Genomic DNA, 7,244 nt, shown 5'->3' with positions numbered 1-7,244 from the left:
CTCTGGTCTCCAAAGAAATAATCCTACAGAGAGCACATACAGTAATTACTTCATGCTGACATAGAAAATAATTAGCAGCCATAACACTATTCAACTATATTACCTTTTTGGAAAAAAAGACCTTGTTTTGAATCTAAATTAAGGCTAAATGGAAACACTATTTGTGGGAGCCATTTACATTCTCTATGGGGAGAACAGGCGGCATTTGAACATAAATTTATCTAAGCTTAGGTTCCCACCTGGGCACTATGGTAGAGTGAGCATAATCAGCATTACTTACTGTATACACAATTACTATCTCTGTGGAGCTATAGAAGCAAGTAACCTCCCGACCTTACCCAGAATCCCTTGCCTCTTGTTTTTGTATCCCTCTTCATCGGGGACTATTTTAATGTCGAACATTACTGCAGAGCTGGTAGCTTTTCTGCATTTAAGCACCATGAATATTTTATGGATTATATATTCATTTGTTTCTTTGTGCATGCCACCCACTCCACTAGTCAAACAAAGAGGCAAATGCAGGACTTCTTTAATTGATAGGCCCTACTTGTTGGCAATGAGTAATGTCTGATCTTACTCGCATGGTATATAGGTACGTCATTTGTGGTTAGATGAGAAGGTGGAATGTTTCAAAACTTGTTTCTCATCGTAGTGATAAAAATAAAACCCTCTCACGCAACTAGACAAAGCTAACAAACATTTGAAGCTGAGAAAATGCAGCAGTGTTAGGCCCTTCCCTGGCACGCTGAAAGATTTTTTCAGAAAAAAGTACAAGGTGTTGGAGAAACACAAATGATGATAATTAATTGAATAGCACTCAAATGCGATGTCACATGGGTGTCGAGATTGGATCCGACACTGGAACTGAGAATTAGCATAATGGGACGGCTCACAATGGAATCTCGTTAGAATAATTGGTAACGCTTTATTTTACGGTACAGTATTTACTATGTACTTTCTGGGTAACAACTGGGTAACAGAGGGAAATTACATGGTACCTAGAATGTAAAAAGAGGGTAATTACGATGTAAATACTGTGTAATTACAGGGGGGGAAAAACTCAAAAGTTACCATGAAACTACACTGTGTATTTTCTGGGTAACAAATGGGTAACAGAGAGAAATTATCCAATTGTTATCCAAAAAAAAAACAGTGTAGTTTCTTGGTAAGTTTTGAGCTTTCCCCTGTAATTACATAGTATTTACATCCTAATTACCCCCTTTTTTTCCATTCTAGGTACCATGTAACTTCTCTCTACGGTACAGTATTTACTATGTACTTTCTGGGTGACAACTGGGTAACAGAGAGAAGTTACATGGTACCTAGAATGTAAAAAGGGGGTAATTACGATGTAAATACTATGTAATTAGAGGGAAAAACCTCAAAACTTACCATGAAACTTACACTGTGTATTTTCTGGGTAACAATTGGGTCACAGAGAGGAATTATATGGTATCTAAAATTTAAAAGGGGGGTTACTAGTAGATGCTATGTAATTGAGAAGAAAATATCTCGTGAATTACTACGAAAGTATACGCTGTAATTTCTGGGTAATTATTGTTTGATGACAATTTAACAAAGGATGAAAGTAGGCCTACTACCTATTTGCCTGTTTGTTTTACAGCAATACCACATTTAATTACTAGGTTAATGTGATGCTCTGGATGGTAATTACACAACTCCAAAGTCAGAACTTACAAGGAACAGTATTTCATTGTAGTTACTGTGTTTATCACCATACATAGGCCTACCCATTTATTGCATGGGTAAATGTGGTAGGCCTACTTACCTGACAAAACAATTGCTGGTGTCACACATTGCCATTGGGCTTTATCTTCATTCTTATAGCCGTTGAGTCAAAAGTGTTTGGTAAGTACATGGTAGGTTTCTGCACTGTTACCAAGTAACATATATTTATTTACCAGGTAAAGAAGGGGAAACTGTACCGTAAAGTAAAGCGAATGTTCTTACCAAAGTATTACCAATTTCTTACCAAGCAATTAAACTTGTTTCATAAATCATGTAAGTACATGGTAAGTTTCTGCACTGTTACCGAGTTACAGATATTCAGTTACTAGGTAAAGAAGAGGAAACTGTACTGTAAAGTAAAGCAAACGCTCTTACCAAAGTATTACCAATTTCTTACCAAGAAAATAAAATTGTTATGTAAGTACATGGTAAGTATCTGCACTGTTACCAAGTAACAGATATTCAGTTACCAGGTAAAGAAGGGGAAACTGTACTGTAAAGTAAAGCTAACGCTCTTACCAAAGTATTACCAATTTCTTACCAAGCAATTAAACTTATTTCATGTATCATGTAAGTACATGGTAAGTTTCTGCACTGTTACCGAGTTACAGATATTTAGTTAGGCTACCAGGTAAAGAAGGGGAAACTGTAGGCCTACTGTAAAATAAAGCGAACGCTCTTACCAAAGTATTACCAATTTCTTACCAAGCAATTAAACTTCATATCATGTAAGTACATCTACACTGTTACCAAATTACCAATATTCAGTTACCAGGTAAAGAAGGGAAAACTGTTCTCATAGGACTCGGTGTTAATTGCTAGCATGGAGATAAAATTTGCACTGCTGTAGTCAGAGAACGGCAGGAAGTACAGGAGAAAGGTAAAACCCAATAACTTAACTCAAGGGGAAGTGTAATACGAGCTAATTTCCAAACATGGGACAGTATCACTTTAACATCCGAGTTGGCAGCAGATATAAAGACTCATCAGACCAGGCCTACATTTTTTACAATACAAGACTAGAGAAAGTATTGCCTGGACTGATGAGTGTATTTCTGCTGCCAACTCGGATGGCTGCCTTGTTCCACATACACACACAGATGCACTGTATTTTATTATTATTAGGCCTATTATTTCATTACAGAATTCCTGCTGCCCATTCTTCATTTCCATTTTAATGAATAGCACTTTTCAATTTCTTGGTATTATGACAGCAAACATTGCATTTTTTATCAATGGAAAAAATGAAAAGGGGGATTTTCTCCATGATCCTCAATTTTTAATTTCCAGAAACAGGCATTTTTAGCTGCAAAACTTACTATGTTCATGTAACCCAGTTGACAAATGCATATTAAAAAGGTGGTTGATTAAATAGCATAAATAGTAAAATGGGATAATAAATAGTGATAATACTGATAAGGCAATTCATGAATGATGGGTTGTTATTGTTAAAAACACGATTAACATATATTTGATATAGCCTAACTTTTACTGTGACAGTTACGTTATGGGACTTTTATTTTGACATGCGTTTCCACGCATTCAGCTTTCCGTGGAGCCGTTCTAGTCAGTTGAGCTGAGAAGAGCTCCAAAGCTGAATTGAAGACTCCGTTTCTTCTGGTCCACCTTGGAGCTAGATATTGATAGAAAAGTAATTCTAAGTTAATGATAACTACTTCTAAGTTTCCTTTTGGACCACCGAGCGACCTGCTCTGTAAATCTTTTGTGTTTTGAAGAGAAAGAAGCTGCGCTTCGTCGTGTATTGTTTCTGTTGAATCGTCTCGGTAAGGCAACCACCTGTAACTTATTTTCTGATGTAACTTGAGTGTTATTGCTCATCACTGTGAAATACTTCGGTGAAACTTCAGGATTGTAGTTTGTTTTGTTAATACTTGTTGTGTTTAGTGTGAAAAGGGTATATTTTGGTTGAATTGAGTAAGTTTAAAGCTTGGAATGAGCTGCCTGTAATTCACATGCTTGTGATCACGCACCCATCACGTGCGAGGGGAGAGGTCTGAACGACTTACTGTGCTCGGCAATATCTGTGTGTAATTCCCGCGGTTTCAGTACCGAGTGATGTTTTTCATAGTATTCATCCTGTTATTTGATAATGGTTATGTAACTGAATGGTATGCAATGCTTTTCAGTATAAATGAAGTGTAAGCTTATGCGGTTTCCATATATTTTCCTTTGAGAAGATTGATATTAATGTTGTACAACCAGAGGTGGAAAGAGTAGGCTACAGAAAATTTGTACTCAAGTAAAAGTATCTTTACTTTGCCTAAATCCTTCTCGAGTAAAAGTAAAAGTAGGCCTACCTATCTAAAAATCTACTCAAATAAAAGTAAAAAGTACTTCACTTAAAAATGCAATTTGAGTAAAAGTACTTAGTTACATTTAATTAGCTTTCTTCTCGACAATTTAATGTTTCTTTTTCTTGAATATCGTCCTCCATAACCTCTATCTCTTGCTTGGCACCAGCCATCATCCAATACATTGATCCAAGATAGTACAATCGTGGAAATGCTGTGTGCCATCCTGCATAATCTTTCATTTCCGGCAGATTGTGGCATTATTTTGCGTGGCATTTTGTCTATTTTTTACTCAGTACTCTGGCCAGGTTCCAGTGTTAATTGAGTTAACTACTTGGGTCAAATGTACTCAAATACTAGTAAAAGTATTCATTTTAAAAACTACTTAAAAAGTACAACGTAGGCCTACTCATAAATGCTACTCAAGTACAATACTTGAGTAAATGTAATTAGTTACTTTCCACCCCTGTGTACAACTACTTTAAGTTTAAACTGTTTGAACTGATATTTGATAAGAAATGTGAACATTGTCCTGTGTACATGTGTAGCTTAACTAAGGGTATGGTTACACAGGTGACGTTTTTTGAACCTGGATTCCGCTGTGGATTGATGACTGCGTTTGATGGCGAGCCACCCACCCCATTGAGTCGGATCCTGTCCTGTGTCATTGTACATGGCGCATATGTGGTAGGGTTGTGACCTGCCTGTGTCACAACAACACTGACTGACTGACTTGAGTTGTTACTTTAACGGTTTACAAACTGAACTAAGGCCTTGAACTGAACGGAACTACTATAAAGGAACTACTTTTTCTTGAACAACTGAAAGGAACTCTTTTCTCTTTGAGGATTCAAAGGACTGATTTAAAGGACTGTTCCCAACTTTTGGAAAACAGACAATTACTCACTTTTGAAGGACAATTCATTTTATTTTATTTTAAAGGGTCAATTCTTTTCTTTTATTTTGGGAATATGTACATATTTTCTACCTTGCAATTCATAACTAAAGAAAGAAAAAAAGTATATCCTTGTGTGGTGTCTTTTAATTGCACTTATCTTTTTGCACTCTCCCAGAGCCTAGTGTCTTTATTCTCTAGCTATTGAACCTGGCCTATCATCGACGTGTACATACCTAGTAGTGGGTTACATTCATACTAGTATAAATTAGTTTATTACCTAAACATAATAAAATTTGGCAATAAGCAGCACAGTTCCAATGAGCAGCATAGTTGCAATACTGTCGTTTGCCACAATATACAATAATAAAAAAAATGATTTCCACAATAATGCTTTGATTTGCTTTTGATGTATTTTTTTCCCTTCTTTACCTGGTAAATGAATATCTGTAACTCGGTAACAGTGCAGAAACCTACCATGTACTTACATGATATATGAAACACGTTTACTTTCTTGGTAAGAAATTGGTAATACTTTGGTAAGAGCGTTCGCTTTACTTTACAGTACAGTTTCCCCTTCTTTACCTGGTAACTGAATATCTGTAACTCGGTAACAGTGCAGAAACTTACCTTGCACTTACATGATACATGAAATAAGTTTAATTGCTTGGTAAGAAATTGGTAATACTTTGGTAAGAGCGTTCGCTTTACTTTACAGTACAGTTTCCCTTTCTTTACCTGGTAACTGAATATCTGTTACTTGGTAACAGTGCAGATACTTACCATGTACTTATATGATATATAACAAGTTCATTTTCTTGGTAAGAAATTGGTAATACTTTGGTAAGAGCGTTCGCTTTACTTTACAGTACAGTTTCCCCTTCTTTACCTAGTAACTGAATATCTGTAACTCGGTAACAGTGCAGAAACTTACCATGTACTTACATGATTTATGAAACAAGTTTAATTACTTGGTAAGAAATTGGTAATACTTTGGTAAGAGCGTTCACTTTACTTTACAGTACAGTTTCCTCTTCTTTACCTGGTAACTGAATATCTGTAACTCAGTAACAGTGCAGAAACTTACCATGTACTTACATGATACATGAAATAAGTATAATTGCTTGGTAAGGAATTGGTAATACTTTGGTAAGAGCGTTCGCTTTACTTTACAGTACAGTTTCCCCTTCTTTACCTGGTAACTGAATATCTGTAACTCGGTAACAGTGCAGAAACTTACCATGTACTTACATGATACATGAAATAAGTATAATTGCTTGGTAAGAAATTGGTAATACTTTGGTAAGAGCGTTCGCTTTACTTTACAGTACAGTTTCCCCTTCTTTACCTGGTAACTGAATATCTGTTACTTGGTAACAGTGCAGATACTTACCATAGCAAGTTTATTTTCTTGGTAAGAAATTGGTAATACTTTGGTAAGAGCGTTCGCTTTACTTTACAGTACAGTTTCCCCTTCTTTACCTAGTAACTGAATATCTGTAACTCGGTAACAGTGCAGAAACTTACCATGTACTTACATGATTTATGAAACAAGTTTAATTACTTGGTAAGAAATTGGTAATACTTTGGTAAGAGCATTCGCTTTACTTTACAGTACAGTTTCCCCTTCTTTACCTGGTAAATAAATATATGTTACTTGGTAACAGTGCAGAAACCTACCATGTACTTACCAAACACTTTTGACTCAACGGCTACAAGAATGAAGATAAAGCCCATGGCAATGTGTGACATCAGCAATTGTTTTGTCAGGTAAGTACCACATTTACCCATGCAATAAATGGGTATGTATGGTGATAAACACAGTAACTACAATGAAATACTGTTCCTTGTAAGTTCTGACTTTGGAGTTGTGTAATTACCATCCAGAGCAGCACATTAACCTAGTAATTAAATGTGGTATTGCTGTAAAACAAACAGGAGGTAAATAGGTAGTACTTTCATCCTTTTTTAAATTGCCATCAAACAATAATTACCCAGAAAATACACAGTGTAGTGTCATGGTAAGTTTTGAGGTTTTTCCCTCTAATTACATAGTATTTACATCATAATTACCCCCTTTTTACATTCTAGGTACCATGTAACTTCTCTCTGTTACCCAGTTGTTACCCAGAAAGTACATAGTAAATACTGTACCGTAGAGAGAAGTTACATGGTACCTAGAATGGGAAAAAAAGGGGGTAATTACGATGTAAATACTATGTAATTACAGGGGAAAACACAAAACTTACCAAGAAACTACAGTGTGTATTTTCTGGATAACAATTGGG

The 7,244-nt window shown here is 35.9% G+C and overlaps 1 long non-coding RNA gene across 1 annotated transcript; it reads left to right on the top strand.

Annotated features, from left to right (window-relative positions):
• The first annotated feature begins 3,008 nt into the window (after nt 1–3,008).
• LOC134464464 (uncharacterized) lies at nt 3,009–5,083 on the top strand. Its single transcript, XR_010037906.1, has 2 exons — nt 3,009–3,533; nt 4,635–5,083. It is a non-coding gene; the product is annotated as an uncharacterized LOC134464464 (long non-coding RNA).
• The last annotated feature ends 2,161 nt before the right edge of the window (nt 5,084–7,244 follow it).

The sequence above is a fragment of the Engraulis encrasicolus genome, chromosome 15 (genome assembly GCF_034702125.1).
Source record: "Engraulis encrasicolus isolate BLACKSEA-1 chromosome 15, IST_EnEncr_1.0, whole genome shotgun sequence".
Classification (NCBI taxonomy): Eukaryota; Metazoa; Chordata; class Actinopteri; order Clupeiformes; family Engraulidae; genus Engraulis; species Engraulis encrasicolus.
The sequence above is the reverse complement of the archived record's forward strand: the minus strand, read 5'-3'. Positions and strand labels throughout refer to the sequence as shown.